This window comes from Acinonyx jubatus, chromosome F2 (genome assembly GCF_027475565.1).
Source record: "Acinonyx jubatus isolate Ajub_Pintada_27869175 chromosome F2, VMU_Ajub_asm_v1.0, whole genome shotgun sequence".
In the NCBI taxonomy this organism is placed as follows: Eukaryota; Metazoa; Chordata; class Mammalia; order Carnivora; family Felidae; genus Acinonyx; species Acinonyx jubatus.
Window position 1 is genome coordinate 11,664,010 of NC_069394.1, and position 22,190 is coordinate 11,686,199.

General features: G+C 43.2%; 1 long non-coding RNA gene across 4 annotated transcripts in view; it reads left to right on the top strand.

Annotated features, from left to right (window-relative positions):
- The window catches only part of LOC113600568 (uncharacterized), a 76,148-nt gene that overhangs the window by 24,313 nt on the left and 29,645 nt on the right, over positions 1–22,190 (top strand). For 3 of the 4 annotated variants that reach the window (XR_008292512.1, XR_008292514.1, XR_008292515.1), the window contains one exon: positions 1–13,223. This exon is cut by the window's left edge. The exons of the other annotated variant lie outside the window; for it this stretch is intronic. This is a non-coding gene — a long non-coding RNA (uncharacterized LOC113600568). Of the gene's footprint in view, positions 13,224–22,190 lie in introns of those variants that run through there. 4 annotated transcript variants of the gene reach the window in all.

Consider the following 22,190-nt stretch of genomic DNA (forward strand, 5'->3'; position numbering starts at 1 on the left):
CTTACTTAAGAAACAGTTCTATCTTGGCAATCTGGTTTCCCAAGACACAGCAGATTAGATACAAAAAAATCAAAAGTGTGAAGAGGAAGGGGGTGCAGGGTTCAGCTCAGGCAAGCTGCATAAAATCCAGAGACCCTGGCAGAGAACTACCAGGAAAAAAACAGAGAAAACTCAATAAATGGCCATTTTCTGGCATTTCATGCCAGGACTGCAGTGTGCTCCTGGTCTAGTGACAGGTCCGTGTGTACAGCTCACGTGGCTGTAAGGTGCAATGCACGGTGACCAAACAGGACTAAAATTATGTTTCATGTCCTCCGTTTACAAAGCCAAGAGAGTTGAGACTACCTTTCGTTTTGAATAGCTGAGATATTTAATTCATATTTAAAAGGTTTTTTTTGGTAAACTTGGAAAATCCATTTATTTGAAATTCCTCTTTCTTAATAAAATTAGGTTAATGAGATGCTACTGTCTCAAAAGGCAGCTACTGTCAAGAGGCAAAGTGGAAGTCATCTGTATGTAGGGAGCCCATGGGGCGTGAGAAAGTCCTGAGTTAGGGCTTTGTAGAGATCTCCAGGGAGCACGGAGGACAACAGTTTGGAGATAACAACAGAGATCAAGTCACGGACGGCCTTGGATGGCAAGGGACTCGGTGCAGGGTGTTAGCAGGGGAGTCAAGTAGGCAGATACGTGTTTAAGAATAATCATGGTGACCATCACAGGACGGAGTGTGACCTGAGTGTATTAGACATTTGACCATTCTGTCCATTCTCCAGAATGGCTCCTTTGTCCCCAGACAGAGCGAGTCGAGAGAGGCCCATTTCTTCACCTGCGGTCTGATCAGTACATGGATGGGCTTGGACACTCACACAGGCATCGTCACATGGAACTCCATCCTTTGCTGGTGCTGTCGCCTGGGACGAGCCATTTCTCCCCTTGAACCTTCCTTTTTTGATCTCTACTATGGGGACTGTAATCCCTGCCCTTCTTTTCTCACGGGACTTTGGTGAGGATCAAATAAACAAGGGATGGAAAAGTGCCTTAGAAGGCAAAGTACTCTTTTCTCCCCCCATAAAAAATACCTTTTGCAGAGCCAAGTCCTGAGCTGGGCATAAAACAGTGTGATAAACAGACTCGACTCATCAAATTCTGAAATGCTGCTTGGATCCTATGTTGGATGATCTTGGTTTGCCGTCCATACCCACTTTCTGTCCTCCACCTGCTCCGTCCCAGGAGATTGAGGTCAAGGAGCTGTATCTTCTGGCATCCCTTGCTGTCTAGCTTTTGCCTGGGTTTTGTCAAGGGAAGAAGCTAGCAGGAGAACAGGGGGCAGGAGAAGGAGAGAAGCCAGGGCATCTTGCCATGGCTTGGCAGGGGTTCTTTTCGACCACTGCAGCCGGCAGAGAGAGCCCGTTGGGCGGCCTCTCCCATTGTTTAACTCTCATTGAATTTTGGTAACCTGCCCTCTTCAGGCCTCGGTGGCCAGTGACCCCCCGCTGTTGCTAGACCCTGGGCCTTCTGCCCTTCTTTCCTGGTTTTCCTCACTCTGCCCACACCTTTGAAAACAGCCTCCTCGTGAAGCTGCCTTCCATTTCTCTTATGCCTTCTCCTGTCTTGTGACAGGACTCTAGTCTATGCAGATGTTATAGGACCTTCGGTAATACCTCAGTTCAAATTCATGGGAAGCACTTATTTATTTGTTTGTTTATTTAATTTTAGACAGAGAGCGCATGCAAGCAGGGGAGAGGGACAGAAGGAGAGACGGAGAGAGGGAGAGAGAATCCCAAGCAGACTTCACGCTGTCAGCACAGAGCCGACGCAGGGCTCACTCACAAACCATGAAATCATGACCTGACCTGAAATCAAGAGTCAGACGCTTACTTGACTGAGCCACCCAGGGGCTTCTTGTTAATTTTAGACATTCTAAAATTACATTTCCATGATAACTAAATCTAAATCTAAATCTACATTTCCATGATAACTAATGCTTCTGAGAATTCTTTCCATGTATTTATCGGTCATTTGTATATTTTCTTTTGTGAAATGTGTCTGCTCAAATGTTTTGCCTCCTCCCTCCTTTATTTTTTCAATTTGGCTATTTTGCTTATTATTGAGTTGCAAAGTTCTTAAAAAAATTTTTTTTTTAATTTTAGAGTGAGAGAGAGTGGGGGAGAGGGGTAGAAAGAGAGAGAGAGAGAGAGAGAGAGAGAGAATCCCAAGCAGGGTCCACACTTAGTGCCGAATCCAATGTGGGGCTCGATCCCATCTCCCTGGGATCATGACCTGCGCCGAAACCAAGTTGAATGCTCAACTGACTGAGCTACTCAGGCGCCCCTCAAAGTTCTTTATATATTTATGAATACAAATCCATCGTCAGATATGTGTGTTGTAAATATGTTTCCAGGCTTGCCTTCTCATCTTTTCAGTGGTATCTTTGAAAAGCAGTTTTAAACTTTGATGGAATCTAATTGGTCAATTTTTTGTCTTTATGCTTCATAAGTTTTTTTTCCTAAAATAGTTTTGCCTAACCTGGTGCTGCAAAAATTTTCTCTTATGTGTTCTTTCAGAAGTTTTATAATTTCAGTGGTTACATTTAGGTCTATAATCCATTTAAAATTAATTTTGTGAATGGTGTGTGGGAAATGTCAAGGGTAATTTTTCCTATGTGAATATTCAATTGTTCTAGCACCATTTGTTAAAAAGAATATTCTTTTACTGTTGAAATGCTGTGGCTTCTTGATCAAACACTATATGCCAGTTTAAGGATTCATTTTTTGACTCCCTATTCTTTTTCTTTGACTTCTGTGTCTGTCCTTATGCCAGCACCACACTGGTGATTACTGTAACTTTAAATTTCTCAAACTTCAACTGTGTTCTTTCTCAAGATTGTGTTGACTATTCCAGGTGCTTAGAATTTTCATATTAGTTTTATTATTTATTTGTCTATTTATTTTTAATATGAAATGAATTGTCAAATTGGTTTCCATACAACACCCAGTGCACATCCCAACAGGTGCCCTCCTCAATACCCATCACCCACCCTCCCCTCCCACCCACTCCCCATCAACCCTCAGTTTGTTCTCAGTTTTTAAGAGTCTCAAAGTTTATTTATTTTTGAGAGAGAGAGAGAGCGAGCGCACATGAGCACAGGAAGTGGAGGGACAGAGAGAGAGGGAGACACAGAATCTGAAACAGGCTCCAGTCTCTGAGCTGTCAGCACAGAGCCTGACGCGGGGCTTGAACTCACAAAACGTTGAGATCATGACCTAAGTGGAAGTCTGACACTGAACTGACTGAGCCACCCAGGTGCCCAGAGAATCTTCATATAAGTTTTAGAATCAGTTTGTCAGGTTTTACAAAACCGCCTGCTAGGATTATGATTGGCGTTGTGTGCATCTATTGACAAATTTGGGAGGATGGTCATTTCATGATCTTGAACCTTTCAATCTGTGAATATTAGCACATCTTTCTATTTATTAGAGTCTTCTTTAAATTACAGTTTTCAGTGTACAGGTCTCGCATATAGTTTAAAGTTATTTCCCATGTAGTTCATGTTTATGATACTGTTGTACACAGTATTTAGAAAACTTCACCTAGAATAAAAAAAAAAGAAAACTTCACCTGGAGTTGTTTGATGCTGGTGTATGGAAATACAATTTATTATTATTTTTTTTAAATGCTGACCTCCTCCCTTGCAACCTTTTTCAACTCCCTCATTAGTTCCAATAGCTTTTTATTCTTATAAAAATAAAAATCTGGAAGATTCCTTAAGATTCTCTTCACGTACGACCAAGCCATCTGCAAAGAAAGACAATTTTACTTCACCCTTCTTAACATGTTGGCCTTCTATTTCTTTCCTTAACTTATCACAATGCCTGTGACCTTTAGTAAAATGTTGATTCAAAATAGTGAAAGCAAAATTCTTTGCCTTATTCCTAAATGTGGAGGTAAACAGTCTTTCATTTTTATGTATGATGTTAGAGTAGGTTTTTATTTTTCTTTTTTTAATGTTTATTTGTTTTGAGAGAGAGGGTGTATGTGAACAGGAGAGGGGCAGAGAGAGAGAGAGAAAGAGAGAGGGAGGGAGTGAGGGAGGGAGAGAGAGAGAATCCCAAGCAGGCTCCATGCCATGACCTGAGTTGAAATCAAGAGCCAGACACTTAACTGACTGAGCTATCCAGGCGCCCTAGAATAGGTTTTTCAAAGATGCTCCCTGTCTGTTTGAGGAATTTCCTTCTGTTCTTGGTTTGTTGAGATTTTTATCACGGGTAGGTTTCAACTTTTGTCAAATGTCTTTTTTCTGCACCAATTGATTTGGTCATATGTCTTTTTGTCCTTTATTCTGTTGATATGGTGAATCAAATTGATTAATTGTGAATTTTAAAGGGGCTTTGAATTCCTAGGATTACAGTTTGTATATCCTGTATTAAATTCCCACAAAGCTGAGGTCCCAGCCCCTTTCTAATTGGCTGTAACATTGCTTATTTTTTTAGAACCTACAATTGTACACATGACATGAAATGCTATCGCTTGTATGAAAGAGACGAGCTTGAGTCAGGTGCTTCTCATTGTCCCCACGGCACCGTATTCTTCCTTTTAGCAATGTACATTTTACATCAAATGATGATTGTTAATTTCCTTTTTTACCTGTGTATCTCCCCCAGTGGGATTTGAACTTTCCGAGAGCTGAGATGTTGTCCTTTTATTTTGGTGCCAAATACATGATAAGTTGAGAAGATGAAGGCTGGTTATGAAGGGGTGCTTTGCCTCCATTACTTTTCCTTCTCCCCAGAACCCCACAAAGTTGGCCTTCCTAGCCCATTTTACAGGTAAGGCTCCGAGAGCAAAAATCCTGTGTGTGCCCGGTCACCTAGCTGGTAGGCACAAATCCATGATTTGAAGGTTCTGTGCTTTCCACCTGTTGCAGAATCTCTTAAGTGGTAGGCTATTAAATAATTATTAGTCAACTGATTGGCTGAATGAGTAAACGAATGAATGAGTGAGGGTAACCTTTCCCCCTTTTTTTTCATGAATGGAACAGGTCCACCTGATGAAAAAAAAAATCAACTTGGAAACTGGCACGTTGGCAAGCCAGGAGGGAGGGGGGTGGTGGAGGGGGTAGAGAGTACTTGCTAAAAAAAAGAAAAGGAAGTGTAGACTATAAATTTACTTGACAGGGTTGCGTCTCTGTGGCTTAGTCGTTGGCCCCTTCATCTTGGCATGATTATTATATAACAGGGGGATGGAGAAATGGCCGGAAAGTATTGCTTCCTATTACATAACTCTCACTGTGGGCCTGACAGCAATTCTGATAATGGGAGAACAGAAAGTGTGCCGCTCTCCAAATGAAAGACTTCAAGCTTCTTGCAGTGGAATTAGCCTGGTCTTCAGCCGTTTGGAGCGTTAGAGCAGCGATGATTTCCTCAGACAGCCTCAGGCTGTCTCTCCAGTCCTGAGTCTCCGCAGGTGCCCTTCCCGGCCAGGAAACGTCCCCCCCGCCCCCAGGAAATGTCTTGTCTTCGCATTCCTCCCAAACACTTGTAATATCTTCTAAATACCTGGTCCTTTAGAGCCCAAAGAGGGCTTTCTGGTGGAGAATACACTGGATTCTTTGAGTTTTTTGTCACTAGGTCAAATGGGCCCCAGTTGAGCTGTGCCGTGTATTTTTGCTTCCTCACAGTTTCGTGCTGCGGTGATAAGACATTAGAACAGTCTTTGAAAAGTTGCTACTTGTCTGTTTTGCATGTTTCAAAATGCTGTGTGATACACGAGGCATTACCTGGCCGGCTCTGCGGCGGCCTCTCCGCTGATGGCCCCGAGTTCAGCTACCTTGCAGGTCAGTTAGGATCAGTCTTCAGAGCACCCAGTCCCATGGTGCTTTCTGTTTGTGCCTCTCCCTTGTGACCTACACAGATTCTGCTCAGGGCCCAGCAATCGTTCTGGGTCTATACGTCAAACCGAGCGAACACATGCTGGAATCCTCCATTGTCTTTACCCTTACACGCACACCTGCAATCCTCCAGCAGCTTCTCTGCCTCCTGGGAGATCTCTGTTCTCCTACCCCCTCAGGGAAGCCACTTCCCCGCTTTCCCTCCTTTCGCTGTGCCTTCTCTAGTGCAACGGCTGGAGTCGATGTTTTCAAACTTGTAAATTAAAGCACACCAAATTTAGGCTGCTAAAACCCTCCAAATGCTTTCTGTTGCACTTAGAAGCTGTCACACGATCAGGGCCTGTCTGCTCTTTGACTTTATCTCCTACCATTCTTGCTCCAGACATGCTGGCCTTTCTGTTTCCCGGACGCACTGTCTGAGGCTCTTTGTTCTAGGTGTTCCAACTACTTGAGAGGCTCTTTCCTGGGATCCTAACATGGCTGGTTCATCAGCAAATGTCATCTCCTCCCTCCACCCAATGTAACGTTACCTCTCATTCTCCCCCTCTCTCTATTTACATTGCTTTATTTTCTTTAGAGACCTCCTTTATGCTTTTTGTCTATCTCCACTTATTTCCATGTTTATCGTCTGTTTCGGGGGTTGACAGACTACCATGGGTCAAATCAAACCTGCCTGTTTTTGTAAATAAAGTTTTGTTGGAACACAGCCATACCCATTTTTCCAGTGGCTTCTTTGGCTCTGTAAGTGCAGAGCTGAAGAGTTGTGACAGAGACAGTTTGGCCTGCAAAGCCTAAAATATTTCCTTCCTGGCCCTTCACAGAGAAGGTTTGCAGACCCCTGCTCTCTCTTTCTCTTACTGTCTTGTTCACTGCCGATTTCCCAGCAGTCCCTGCCCATGATGGTGCCCAGTGAATTTAACCAATGTGGGAACACAGGACATTGTGGTTTTGACTCTATGTGTGTATGTCTTTTGAGCCTATATTTCTTTCAGGCAAAAGAGAACTAGTAAGGGCCACACCTGTATTTATGTGCCCGTGCATATGAAATATGAGGCAAAATGGACATCATGCAGTTTTGTGTCCACCGAGGGCAGCATTCCAAACCTGGTTCTGTCACTTAGTGTCTGCATGACGTTGGAGAAAACACTCAACCTCGTATGCTTCAGTCTCTCCATGAAAAAGGAGAAAATGATAACTACCTTTAATGGCTCTAGTGAGCATTTTAGAGATAACACTGCCTGACTTCAGATGCACAACCAAGGCGGTGGAGTGCTTAGCACACTGTACTTAGCTTTCTTGAAGTAGTTTGAAGAATGGAGTGGCGTGGAGTCCAAAGTAAGACACCAGCATTTTGGCAATTCGGTTCAATTCGACCAACTGACCCAATAGTATGTTTATTAAGCGCCTACTGCCTTCCAGGCACTATGCTATGTTCCAGGAATGTAGAAACTATCCAAGAAGAGCTTAACAGCTCTCAAATTCCTGGGTCCCTAGACAAAGTCAAGTACTACATGCTGGGGGATGCAGAGACAAACCAGACCCAGCCTGACCCATGCTGGCCTTCCGATCTTACACAAGAGTTCAGAGAAGTTCACCTGCTACACCTTAGCAATGGAAGGTTGTAAGAACCACAAGAGACACGCAGCACCAAAGATCTAAAGAAGGAGATAATACCATATCAAGTTTATTTTTAGGTTCAGACAGAAAGACCCACAGTATTGTAAGCCTTTTGTTGTTGTTCATTTAAATATAATCTCCAGTCCCCTCTGATTTTAGTTTTATTTTGCTCTTATATTATTGTTTAAAAATGTTTATTTACTTATTTTGAGATAAAAGAGAGAGAGAGAGAGAGAGAGACAGAAAGAGAGGGAGAGAGACAGAGTATCCCATGCTGAGCATGGAGCCTGATGTGGGGCTCAATCACAGGAGTGTGAGATCTTGACCTGAGCTGATATCAACAGTTGGACCCTTAACCAACTGGGCCATCGAGGTGCCCCCCCCCCCACTCTTATTTCATTTTTAAATGGGTTTTATTTATATATGGATTATTCTAGTATCTCAAATCTTGTTATATTCCCAAGTAGGTGAGCAACATATAGTAAATTAAAAATAATAATACAAAAGTCTAATCTTATTGTAGCTTGAGGGGCAGGTAGACAAATATGATTATTAGTAACACACCAACTTTTTTTCTTATACAGAAAGAAATCTGAGGGATTGACTTTGGGTGTGAGTTGAGTTAGTCACACGTGGCTCAATTGCGCAGGCACATCTCCATCTGTGTTTTTCATTCTGGTTTTAGGTATTAACTGAAGGGCTGGTATGATATTGGACACTCATAATGAAGACTTTTTATCCAGAACCTTTCTTTTGAGAACATATCAGATAGCTTTAGGTACAGTGGTAGGATCTGAAGATACAGAGATGAACAAGTCACTATTTTAAAACTTTGAGTTCTGAACTCACTAAACGTTGTATACCTTTCTTATAAATGAAAAATCAAGAAAATTAAGACAACTGAACATCTCTTATCTCTCACCCACTCACTGAGTACAAACTCTGCATGCGATCCTATGTGTTGGAAAAACAATCAAACATGTTTCCTGCCCTCTAGAAACTTAGTGTTTTATGGGGATGTTCATGGGTGAATAGTCAATGGCTGCAGAGTTTTTAAAGTTCTGTGATTTAACTTTTATGGTTGAGGTTAAGTATATTGTAGTTCCTGGGTTCAAACCCTGGGCTCACCCCTGACCATCTGTTTGACCATTGGCAAATTATTTAATCCTTCATTAACTCAATTTCTTCATCTGCAAAACATGGAGGTAGTAATAATTCTGATGTGTAGCCTTGTTAAGAGGTTTGTGTGAGAAGACTGTGCTTGGCACATATTAAGTGATCAATAGATGTTACTGATGATGGTAGAAGTCATGTGGAGCCTGGAGTATAATGTAGTGGATGGGGTACACAAACATGGGCTCTTTCGTTTTCAGAAAGGATCTTCCCTAAACCTTTCCCTTGAGATCTACGAATGATGTTTGCCTCATCTGTCTTAGATCCACTCTTTGTGACATCTGTTCACTTATTCTCCTTGTTTTTTGTTTCATTGTTTCTCTCTCCCACTGGATTTCTCCCTGAATCTAATGAGTCCAGCCTATTTTCTGATTTTGCCTAATGGCATGCACCTATGGAACTCAGAAATCTTGAGTGGTCATTGTGTCATTCAGATTCCATGACCAGAGTCATTTGAAACTTTTTAATATTCTTCAGATGAAGAAGAGTTTCAGGAAGCATACTATATTTCCTTTATGTATTCAACTGATAGAGAGTAATAGTAAAGTACGTTAACTTCAATCATGGTTTATTAAGCCCCAGGAAGACATGATTTTTTTTTTTATATCCTATACGATTGGGTACAATATATTTCTAAAAAGCTATGGATAGAGGAGAGAAAATGTATCGTATTGCAACTGTATACCAAGACCTGTGGAAGGCACTGAGGGTCAGGTAGTAACTGAGACATTTTATGTCTCTTGCCTTGATGGCAATGCAAAGAGAAGTCTAGTCTATGTTGTTGGGTAAAGATAGCAAAAGATGTTCATTTAATACCTCCTATGCTGAACTCACAGGTAATTTTTAAGTTCAGTTCAGTCCAATTTAACTTATTTTAGTTGAAATTGCTATCGATATTGATAACCTAACCTGATCTGCTTTGAGAGTGGTCCAGTTAAAGGCCAGGCAAATGTGCTTCCGGGGGCTTCCCAGGGACTTGAATCGGGTAGGGGAGTTTCCTTCTTGGATTGCAAGGGAAGGAAGACCGCCTCCCAACAAATTTGAACCCAAAGGGGATTTGGGGGATGACTTACGTAACTGAGGCCAAGGATAAGTGGGATGTCACCAGGATTTGCCCTCCTCATGTGTTATCTCTCCTTTCTGCATTCCAGCCTCATCGTCCTCTCCTTAGTCTGCCTCTTCCACCTAGAAGGGAACACAATGCTGAAATCCCACTTTCCATCACTGGAGAGCACCTGACGCTTTGTCTCTTAGGTGTCTCTGGTTGTCAGCTACCAGGGAAAGGCTCTGGTCAGCCCAGCTTAGGTCATCTGCAAGCAACCATCTGGTTCGCAAGATGCCTGAACTGACTTGCCTTTACAGTTATCCCATAGACTCCTGCCGGCACTCATATAGCACTTTGAAATGTGGGAGAGAAGAGATTCCCAATTAACTTCTGATTACATAATGAACTGCTTATCTGATTTAAAAAACAATGCATATTCACTCTAGAAAATTTAGAGAACGAAGTTTTAGAAGCATAAAGAAGCACACTATTCAGAAACAACTGCAAAGGTAGTTAAAAAAAAACTTATGATTTTGGAATAATTTTAGATTTACAGAAAAGTTGCAAAGATAATATGGAACATTTCCATATACACTTCACCCAACTTCCTCTAAGGTTAGCATCTTGCATAATCATTGTGCATTTGTCAAACTAAGAAATTAAAATAGTACCATATTATTAACTAACTCAAGACTTTATTTAGATTTCAACAGTTTCCCTGCTGATGTTCTTTATCCCAGGGTCTAATCTAGGATACATTATATACGGTCACCGTGCCTCCTTAGTCTCCTTTGATCTATGACATCTTCTCTGTCTTTCCTTGTTTTTTAATGTTTTTTAGAGCTGATTTGTTTATTTTGAGAGAGTGCAAGTTGGGAGGGAGAGAGAGAGAATCCCAGGCAGGCTCCGTACTACCAGATGCGGGGCTCAAACCCACAAACCACAAGATCATGACTTGAGCCGGTTGGATGCTCAACCAACTGAGCCACCCAGGTGCCTTTCCTTGGATTTCATGGCCACAACAGATTTAAGGGGTAGATATCTTGTAGAATTTCCCTTGGTTTGGATTTGTCTGTTTTTCTCCTGATTAGATTGGGGTTATAGGTTTTGGGAAAGAATACCACAGAGTTGAAGTGCCCTTCTCATCACATCATTGCAGGGGTACATGCAGTCAACATGATTTATTTTTGATCAAAAGGTTCTCCACTCTAAGTTAACCAAATCTCTCTTTCCACACGCTACTCTTTGGAAGGGAGTCACTAAGCTCAGCTCACACTCAAGGAGAGGACAGTTGAGCTCCTCCTCCAAGAGTGGGGGATGGCCTATGTATATCAGCAAAGGTAGTTTTTAATATACATTTTTTGGACCAAAAAATTATACTGCATGTGCTTTTCTATCATCTGCTGTTTTCCTCTTAATAACATAGCATGAATGGATTTCCACATCAAATATTCTTTTATAGTATGATTTTTATTAGCTGTTCAGTATTTAGCTGTCTGAATATATCAGAATTTAACCCATTTATTAGTTTGGACATTTAAATTGTTTCCAGTTATTTTCCTGGGTATTATGAGAATCACTGTGATTAACATCCTCCTAGCTAAATCTTTGTACAGTTATTTTTTTCAAGGTAAAATTCTGATTAAAACAGATGTTTCAGAGCATATGCATATTAAAGAATTTGCAGGTGTATATTGTCAGATTGCCCCTGAGGTAAGTTCTGTCTCTATTACCTGCTACCTTCTGCTGGTTTCTCACAGGCATCCCTGTTGGGAGCTAGGCAGGGAGAAGTTGATGAGAAAATGTGGGCAGGGCCACCATTATTCAGGGCAGCTTCAAAAAGAGGAGGTGAGGATGAGGGCTGAACCCTGTTCCTCAATTTACCAAGCCTGAGATCCTTCATTAATGTTATGGAAAGGCATCCCCGTATTGAGAAGGACAGCTGCACAATTTATTTTTCATTAAAAAAATTTTTTTTTAATGTTTGTTTATTTTTGAGAGAGTGAGACAGACAGAATGCGAGCAGGGGAGGAGCAGAGAGAGGAGACTCAGAATCCAAAGCAGGCTCCAGGCTCTGAGCTGTCAGCACAGAGCCCGACACGGGGCTCAAACCCCACAGACCGTGTGATCATAACCTGAGCTGAAGTCGGATGCTTAACCAACCGAGCCACCCAAGCACCCCTATTCTTCTGTTTAAAAACGTTTTATTAAACTACATATTGGAAGGTAAAACACATATTTGATAAAGTATATAGAACAAATTTAACTATTATAAATACTTTTAGAGTGGACACACATATATCTTTGTCCATACTTATGGTTATTAGGAATGGGAAAATCAGTTTCTTCCTTTCTTTTTTTTGTTTAATCTTATTTATTTATTTATTTTAACAGAGAGCCCCTGCATGTGAGCCAGGGAGGGGCAGAGAGAGGGAGAGAGAGAATCCCAGGCAGGCTCCACACTGTCAGTGCAGAGCCCAACCCACAAACCATGAGGTCATGACCTGAGCTGAAGTTGGACGCTTAACTGACTGAGCCACCCAGGCGCCCCAGAAAAATCAGTTTCTTTTGTTGGGTATCCGTGCCCAAACATTCCATTGCCAGTGTCCCAGTCTATCAGAGTTCCTTTCTGATCTACACCTTTTATCCCTGGAAGTAGCCATTATCCTGTCGTTAGTGGTAATCACTTCCTTGCTGTTCTTTATTTTTAAACTTACAAATAAGATATATGCTCATGGCAGAATTACCAAACAATGTGGAAATTTACAAAGTAAATGTTTAAAATGTCTCCCAACACCGGTCTTTTCCCCAGAGCTATCAGTTATTAACCATGAGGTATATATTCTTCTGGGTTGGTGCTCTCCAGTAGAACTTTCTGCAATGGTGACATGTTCTGTTTCAACACTGTTTAACACATTAGGAGCTAGGTACAATTTACTGTTGAGCAGTTGAAATGTGGCTAGTGTGACTGAAGAACTTCATTTTAAATTTTTATTTCATTTTAATTAAAGTCTAGTAGGCTTGTGTGGCTAGTGGTTACCATATTAGACAACACAGCCTTATGCTTTTGAAACCCATTCTCCCATGCTGCCATGTGGGATCTTCACAGCATCGTATGTGTGAGGAAACATACCTTGCGGCGAGTCGAAGGTGTCCCACCTAGCAGATGCAGAGTCCCCTTCTTGACGTCACGCCCTTGGCTCTTTCCACACTGCCCTTCTAGACACAATCAACACCACTACAAAGGTCAGCTGGGCTTCAGATTATGTTTTTAAACATTTGTCTCAACCAACAGTCTCAGCTGCAGTTTGAGCAGCCCACTCAGGGTGCCGTGTGGTGTGGTTTCGAAAAGGATGGGTAAGGGTGATGCTCCCCTCCCCCAGTGACCTTTTTCCTCTGGGTCTACGTTTCCATGCAGCTATTTTTGTAAGCTGAATTTTGTAGCTCTATCAACTTGTGTTATCACCCAAATGATCTTACTTTAAAAATAATCATTCTCTCTCTTTTTTCTTTTGAGACAGAAAAATAAAAACAGAAAAGTGGATAGTTCCTGTCTGAACATGAATTAAATGGCATATTCTTAAATCATGGCTCATGACCTCCTAATTCTCTGTCATTGGGCTCATGTGGAAAGAGCCTGGACCAGGAGTTGCCGGACATGAGTCCTGCTCCCAACTCTGCCCTGGTGGCATGCAGGGGTCATCTGAGTACGAATGGTGAATTACAGACTTAGGCACTGCTTAGGACAGCCCCAGAGGAATCATCTAAAACACTTAATACTTGTGGATCCCTATCCTGTCTGTGCTTTGATTCTGTGCATAGTTTTTATCACACAACTGAAATTACCTCTTCATTGGACACGAAAGTGGAGGGGAAATAATACTTACCTTGGCAACCTGAGCTCTTGGCAAAATCACCTGCCCACAGCAGGTACTGAAATGTGTGTTCTATTGAAAAAGAGAATAGAGGAAGGGAGGAAGGAAAGAAGCATCCTTGTTACCAATTAATTACTTTCCATACCTTATCTCAGACTTATTCCTTCCAGCAATGGAGTGGGAGAGACGCCACTGAAGAACCCAAGGCTCTGAGAGGTCAAGTAACTTGCTGAAGGCCACATGGCCACAAAGTAGTGGCGTCTCTGTTCTAGTGGCAAGTCACAAAGTTAGAGTCCAGAGTCCAGATTCCCAGAGGTTTGCTCTCATTCCCGAGGTTGTTAGGGGTGGTGCAATCCGTGCCTTTGCTGAGTACCTGCATCCTAACTGAAGCCCCATGGGTGACTTGAGAAAGACAAAGGTTTTAGATCAGTTCTTGCCTGCAGCCCTTTCTCTTTTTGACATTAAGCGTATCTTAAACCAGGTTCCTGGGCTGACATTCTCATGCATATGGATTTAGAAGGGGAGCAGCTTTCTCCGCAGGCCGGGAAAGTGTATTAATTTCACAGACGGCCCCCCACCCCTTCTCCACTGCCCCCGCAACTTGGAGGGGCCCTCCTCTGAACCATTTAATCTCATCTTTTGTCTGAGTTGAGAATGGGCATTCTTGCCTCTTTAAATATCCCCCCATCCCACTCCCCCTCATCAAAGTCTTTGTTGTAGATGATCGGGCCAGAAGGGGAGAAGGCACTGGCCCACGGAGCTTGGGAAAGGCCAAAAAGGAAGACTTTGCAGGAGGTGACCCAGCCTCAGGGTCTCCTGAACTCTGAGGCCTAATCCTCTGTAATGGCCTGTGTTGGAGAGTCTTTGTGAGGCCAATGAAAGGAGGTGGGCCCCAGGAGGGATCTTGCCCCTCTTACTCAGAGGGGCTTGAGTGGCTTCTAAAGACTGGGTGGGGAGAGGACACACTTGGCTGGAAGGCTGCTGCCTGTCACAAAAATGGGGTGCAAAGAGGGGCTAAAGGATTTCCATTGTTTTGGGTTTTGCCCCTACTCCCTTCTCCTTTGGGCCCTCCCCCCATACCCCCCACCCTGGTCCTTTGTAAGAGCCACAGGAACGACACCTAGGTTCCTAAACCTGGCCCTGGGGTCCCAATCCAGATCTAGCAGGAATCAGAAATAAGTGACTTATTTAAAATAGAATTCAAAAACTGAGAAACTGGAAAAGGCTGGGTGTTTCCAGATAATATAGTAGTGTTTTAGGGAGCAGTCTAGTGTCACACAGACTGGAGTTCGAACACAGAATTAATCCGGCCGAGGCTCAGGTCTCTCAGTCTGTGGTGAGAATGAGAGCTAAAAAATTTGCTAGCAAAGTGTAGATTTTTACTAAATGGTGGCTACCGAAGGAGTGTGAGTAGTCACCCAGTCCTCATTCCTTGGATGAAGAAAGCAAGTCCCAGAGAAGGGAAGTAACTTGGGGAAGGTTGCACAGCAAGTTAAGAGCAGGGCTCAACTGAAAACACTTTGCACTGGCCACTCAACAGCAGTGCCGCCAGAGGAGCTCTGTTGGGCAAAGTCCATCTTTATTTTCAAAGCAGGATTTGTGGTGTGCACAAATTGGGAGACAGTATCACACGTGCCGGAGAGATGAGAAAAATGACCGCATGTTCCCTTTGGAATATTGTGATCATATTTCTGGATGGTGTTTTCTGTGGAGCAGAAATGAAAAACCATAATTTCTACCCCAAGAGCTGACATGCTGGGTGGTTATTACTGCTTCAGCATGGAGGGGCATAGAGACTAGCTCTCCTTCTGGAAGGAATTAATTGGAACGGGAAGAGAGCTTGAATGAGAGCTGGAAAGGAGCTGTCGTTCTTGGAGCCCCAGGCCACCAAAGTCAGGGATCTCCACTGTGATTAGAAATGAATTTGGTATGGTTTCTTAATTGAATTCTTGACCGTTGGATTTGGTGGTAGTGGGGGGTGTCTTCTATTTTGTGTGATGAATCTGGTACCTTGCTCAGTCGGAGGTCATGAGAGACTTTTCTAGAGTATGAATGACTATTAATATAACCATTAATTAACATATATTTAATATTGCCATTAATAAAATTGACAATGCCTACCCCTTGCATAATCTGTGATGAATCTTGTGAAGCTTTGAAGACAGACGTATTTTTATCACTTGTATTTTTCAGATGAGGAAATTCAGGCTCAAAGGTAACTTGCCAAGTGTCATTAGCCTCGGAAGGAGCTATGGTGGCCACTGGGCATTACTCTGAGATGTGAGGCATTCTTGGAACTCACCTCAAGAATCCTCAAGCATGGAGTCAGTCAACCTGATGCTTGCTGCTTTAGGGGTGAGGGGAGTGCAGTAGGGTTTACCTGTTCTTTTAGATGGTAACTCAGCTGGCGGCTGACTGATTTTCCTCTCGTGCAAGGAGCCCAGACCCCTTCTGCCACTCCTCTGTCATTCAACGCAGGGCAGGTATGTCTGTGCATGGTGGTCTACACATTCCCCTCATATAATCCTTCGTGAACTGATACCCCCTAATTTCGCCACCATAATGGAGGTTTTTCTTTGCTCCCAATTCCTAAAGTTTTGGTTCCTGCTTTGTCCTCCTGTTTCTATCACTGAGGTTCAGCTTTGCTCCAGTCTTTAGCAGACATTGTTGGCTGCCATTACCCAATGGCCATGACCGTGTCTCTTCCTTACTGGCAGAACTCATTTTCCTCAGGCATCAATCATCTATGGCCATCAGGGAAGGCTGGCCTTGGCACCAGCTGAGTGACTCCTCACAGATCTAAGCCAGTTGTCATGGGACCAATCCACCTCATGGTGATTGGTTTTGGCATGGGCTTATGGCTCATTTTGGGTAATGAGACATGAGTGGATGATGGGGTAGGGCCTTGTGGAAAAGGTTTTCCTCAGTTTCAGAAGGGAACTTTGGGTACTGTGCTGTTGCTTCTGGATGTGGATGTGCTCACCTATGGTGACTGAAACTGTAGCCACTGTTTGGGGGGCCAGAAAGGGTGTGAGCCCGACAACTCGCGGAGCATGGCAGCCTGGAAGGTTGGAGTAAGCTGAATCCTTCATGAAGGACCTGTGGAATTAAGCAACCCTGTTAACACCCCCCATCCAAGCATTCCCTTAGTGTTTGAGTCACTTGGATTTTTTCCCCCTAGTACTTGCAGCCAAAAGCATCATCACTGACAAAGGACAACATCTCAATAATTGGTCTACTTTCCCAATCCCTTCCTAAGACTTTGCTTTTGACCCCTCAAAACTCCCCATTTCCTGAGACCCTTTCTTCTCAGGAGCATAACCCTATTCAACATCCCTGGAGAGGGGCTGGGAGTGAGGCCGGGGGACACTGAAAGGTCACAAAAATTGCTGCCCTTCTATTACTTTCTCTTGTCTGTTTACCCAGAACACTTGCTTTAATGTCTTTTAAAGAATGCTACTTTTGGAGAAGGGACCTAGGGCAGAAAACATCACTGCCTCTATTGTTTCCTCCCTACTGTTCTTTCAAGCAAACATTTCCCTAGAATTGCCACAAATCCGATTAGAATGCAGTCCCTTCTCCCTCCCTCCATGTATCTTACCGCCTTCTCCTGGTGTGTATATGGACAGTGCGGCCTACCCTCTGGTGCACGTCCCTTCCTGCCAGATGGAGCCTCCACTGTTACTTCTGTGCTAAGGTTGCTCTTGCTGCCTGGCCTTTGATTACGGACTGATGCCAGGTATCTCCCCACCGATCCCTTCTGACTGAGAGAACAAGCTCAGTTCGTGGGCTTGTGGGTTCATGGACTCAGTCCTTCATGCTCACGTGTTGAAGCCCTAACCCCCAAGTGTGACTCTGTTTGCAGAAAGGGCCTTCACAGAGGTCACCAAGGTTAAGTGAGATCATAAGCATGGGGGCCCTAATCCAGTATAATTGATGTCTTCATAAGAAAGGGAAGAGACACCAAAGATGCCCACACAGAAAAGGCCATGTGAGGATGCACAAGAAGTTGGCCGTTTGCAAGCCAAAAGGAGAGCCCTGGAAGGAATCAACCCTGCTGACACCTTGACATTGGCCTTCAGGTTTCCAGAACTGTGAGAAAAGTTATTTCTGTTGTTTAAACCTTCCAGTCCCTAGCATTGTTTTCCTGAGCAAACTAATATATCAGTTGTGCTTTTATTCCATATCTGATACCTGGGGTTTATTGTCAGACATCATTCAATTTTTTCCTTGATTCCTTCTTTCATACTTTTATTTACTTATCAGCTAGAAAGGTAGTAGAGCATAGTATGGGATTCCCCAATATATGTGTCATGGAATACTAGTCCTGCAAGATAGTGTGTGCAGAATGGGCTCTTAGGTCATATGGTATGCCACACCTCTGTTTGTAGTGTCTGCTTTGATATTAAAGGCTCTGAGAAGGACTGCAGGAGAGAAACTTGTCTAAGGTTATTTAAGTGCTCATTTATAACGCTGAGATTTGACCCGGTATCTATCCCTTTATTGACTAACATCTACAAATATCCATGAAGCTTGTGGTGAGAAAGGCTGATCTTGGTTTTCAAAAGCAAAGCCTTGAAGTCGGATAGTTCTGCCAGTTAATTGGTGAAACTTCATTTTCTCATCTGCTGAAGGGGCTAATAGTCACTTATCTGGGGTACTGCTGTGAGAGTCCAGTGGGAGAATCTATGTAAAGGGCCAACACGGTATGGTTCTATTTCTGTTCCTTCATCGTCTCCATTTCTTCAGGCATTCAGTAAGTACATATTTATTGAGTGCCAAAGGGCACAGCTCTTTCTGGGTGGAAATACTCTGGGTGTCTTGCCTTTCTTGCTGCTCTGAGCTGTGCTGAGATCTTATAGACTTGGGAAAACTCGAGCTCTACCTCCTATAGTTTTTTTCCTCATGCTGTTTCTTATAAATGATGGCATGATTCCAGGGCTTCTCTGACCTCACGCTGGCCACTGGGGAGCATGTAGTGTGTACTGTGTGGGCACCTGCCTCTGTGGAATGTGAAAGTCAAAGCCTGCAGTGGTGCATCTGGGACCAGGGAGCCGGGTTTCCCCACAGCATCATCCCTGTCAGCACCTGACCAGCTGCGCTGCGGGTCTCTTGGCTTGAAAATTCTGGAAATTCAAGGCCCTTTGTAACTTTCGTGTGGCAATAATCAGAATTAACTCCTTATGAGTAGATAATATTCTGACTGAATCATAATGCACAGAAAATTCAGGGGTGCGTGGGTGGCTCTGTCGGTTAAGCATCCAACTTTGGCTCGCATCATGATCTCCTAGCTTGTGGGTTCTAGCCCTGTGTTGGACTCTGTGCTGACAGCTCAGAGTCTGGAACCTGCTTTGGATTCTGTGTGTGTGTGTGTGTCTCTCTCTCTGCCCCTCCCCTGCTCTCTGTCTCTCTGTTTCTCTCTCTCTCTCAAAAATAAATAAACATTTTAAAAATATGTACAAAAAGAAAAAAGAAAATTCTACCCAGTCAGAAGTTACTGAGAGAGTCAGTTTTGCCAAGGACCCCCGATGTGAGAGGCTCTGTGTTAAAGCCTTTCACTTACCTTGTCTCATTTAATCATCATAAATGACCCAATTATTATCCTAGTTTTTACAGATGAAGAAAAGAAACTGAGGCACTGAGAGGTTAGTTTGCTCAGTCCACACAGCTCGGAAGTAATGGTGCCAGCATTTGATTGTGGGCAGTCTGACTCCAGAGCCCAGGCTCTTCCTAACCACTGTGGTCTTTTCAACCCAATTAATTACTACTTTAAGTTTACAGATGTGGAAACTGAGGCTCAGAGGTGAAATTATTTGACCAAGCCACACAGCTAGTAAATGCTAGAGCCAAAACCTGATCGCAAGTCTCTCTGGCTCCAGAGTGTTCACGCTTTTTATAGGAGAACAGCTCCTCCCTGCTTTGTGGTTCCACATGCAGCACTAACATATGTCACATGCAGGAGCTGGCTGCAGTCTTGAAGCCGTCCTCCGTACCGTGATTTACTAGTCCCCCCACATACAGGTGGTCTGAGCGGAGTTGGAGTTGAAGTAACTCGCCAAGACCACACAGCTCTATGTATGGGAGCCTGGGGCTAGTCCTCCTGTTTTGTTTGGGCTCTAGCCCGAAACACTCTTCCTCTCTCTTCCTTGCTAATTCTTCTCATCACTCAGATCTCGCATCAAATGCCACCTTCTTGGGATGGCTTCTCTGGCCCTTCAAACTAGTTCAATATCCTCTTTTGGTGGTTTGTAGAGCATCCCTTAGTTTTCTTTCTCACTTTTTTTTTCTCATTTGTTTTTAACTTGAGAGAGAGAGAGAGCGAGAGCAAGAGCACAAGTGGGGAAAGGGGCAGAGGGAGAGACAGAATCTTAAGCAGGCTCCATGCTCATGACCCTGGGATCATGACTTGAGCCGAAATCAGAGTCTGATGCTCAAACGACTGAGCCAACCAGGTGCCCCCTTTTTTACTTCTAAGTTCTCTATTTGTGTGATTATTTTTAAAAAATGCTTATTTATTTATTTTGAAAGAGAGAGAGCATGCATGGGCAAGCACCCAAGTTGGGGAGGGGCAGAGAGAAAGAAAGAGAATTCTACACAGGCTCCGTGCTGTCAGCACAGAGCCCCACGCCGGCTCAGTCTCATAGACCTCGAGATCATGCCTTGAGCTGAAATCAAGAGTTGGATGCTTAACCAGCTGAGCCACCCAGCCTCCCCTATTTGTGTGATTATTTTATACGTATCTGCCTTTCCCTAGAATGTCCACAATATGAGGCAGAACTCACATCAGTGTTGTACAATAGTACCTCCAGTGTTTAATACAGTTTTTAGCATATGGCTAAAAGTGGTAGTTATTATTATATATAACAAATATGTCTATGTGTATGTTTACATATGTATATGTATATGTATATGTATATGTATATGTATATGTATATGTGTATGTATAGGGGTATATATTAGGCTCATCCACTCCTCCTCCTAATGCATCAATTTCAGAAAGGTCATTTAGCAGCGTGATTGTTGCAGCTCCCTGATTTCTTGCTCTTGCAGACATTGCTAATCAATCACCATACTCTCTTCTGCTGAGTGTCTGGGGAGTCTCAAAACTCCTCTCAAGGCAATGCTCCAAGCAGCCACAATTGATTAATTGGACTTGGCCCCCAAAATGAAACCTGGCCATCGCATATGGGGAAACTATTCTCATCTATTCCCTACAGTCGTATAGTCCTAGTTTTCTGCATTTGAAATCACTTGGAGAATTAAAAAAAATACTGATTTTTTGGGGGGTCTTGTTCAAGAGATTCTGATCAACTCGGCCACAGTCACTGGCTGGCCAAATGGTATCAATTCTGACCAGTTCTTGTCTGAATTTCATTTTTCCTTGTGTTGTTTATTTTCTTTTATGTGTAGTGTGAAATAACTCTATTGAGGAGAATACAGAGTTGAGGGCATTGAGGATACAGAAATGGTGGAAAGATTGGTCTCGATTCTCAGTAGCCCTCTCACTAATGTAGGAGACAGAGCAGCATAAAGAACCCTTGAATAGCAGATTGTTATGAAGCTAATTTATAGATGCATGAAAGCACAAGGGAATATGTGGCAAAGGAAGAGAGAAACTCTACCTGGGAGTATCTGGAAAAACATTCTGAAGGAGGTTGGAGCTGCACAAATTCTTGAGGAACAGGTGGGCTGGAAAACCCATGGTGAATCCAAATCACGGAAGACTTGGAATGCCAGGCAGAGCCATGTGGAGCCAATGAAGGAAGGAAAATGACATGGTTTTCAGACTTGATCTTCAGGAAATAAACTTTGGCAGCAAGATGGAGGGTGCTTGGAGAAGGGTGGAAGAGAAGGCTTGGTGTGAAGTCTCTAGTCTAATTTATGATGGTGGAGGGAGTCATACAAGTGAATTGGAGGTGGAATGGGATTTTGGCAATATGGGAGAAATATTGACTGTGACTCAAGAGAAATCTGAAAATTAATTGTATACTTCCTCTACTTGCTTTGCATTGCATGTGAGCTCCTTGGAAAAAGATTGCCATTCCTAATCTGGGCCAGGTACTGTGTCAAATATTTTAAGTAGATCTCCTCATTAATCCTCATAGCAATTCCACAGAGTTGTTTCCATTTTGTGGATGAGGATCCTGAAGTCAGAAATATATTAAATGACTTTCCCAGTGTTACACAGCCAATGGCTTGCAGAGTCAGGATTCTAGTTTAACCCTGGAGCACATGCATCGAACTGTGTGATGATTCTGTGTTAATTACTGTTCTATTCCAGTGGTTTCCAGCCACCAAGGATTTTGTGTTCCCTCATTCAGGGGAGACATTTAACCATTCCCGTAGACGGTTTTGCTTGTCTCAACTGGAGTGAGGGGGTTGCTGCATGCACTCAGTGGACAGAGGGATGTTGCTGAAAATCCTACAATGCACAGGATGGTCTCCCCACCACCTCCTCTCCCCCCAGGAAAGAATTATCCAGTCCTAAATGTCAGTGGTGCTGAGGTTGAGAAACCCTGTTCTATTTCCAGGGTCTAACTCAGTGCCTGGCACACAGTTGAATGTATGCTGACTTAAGGAGAGGTCCTGAATA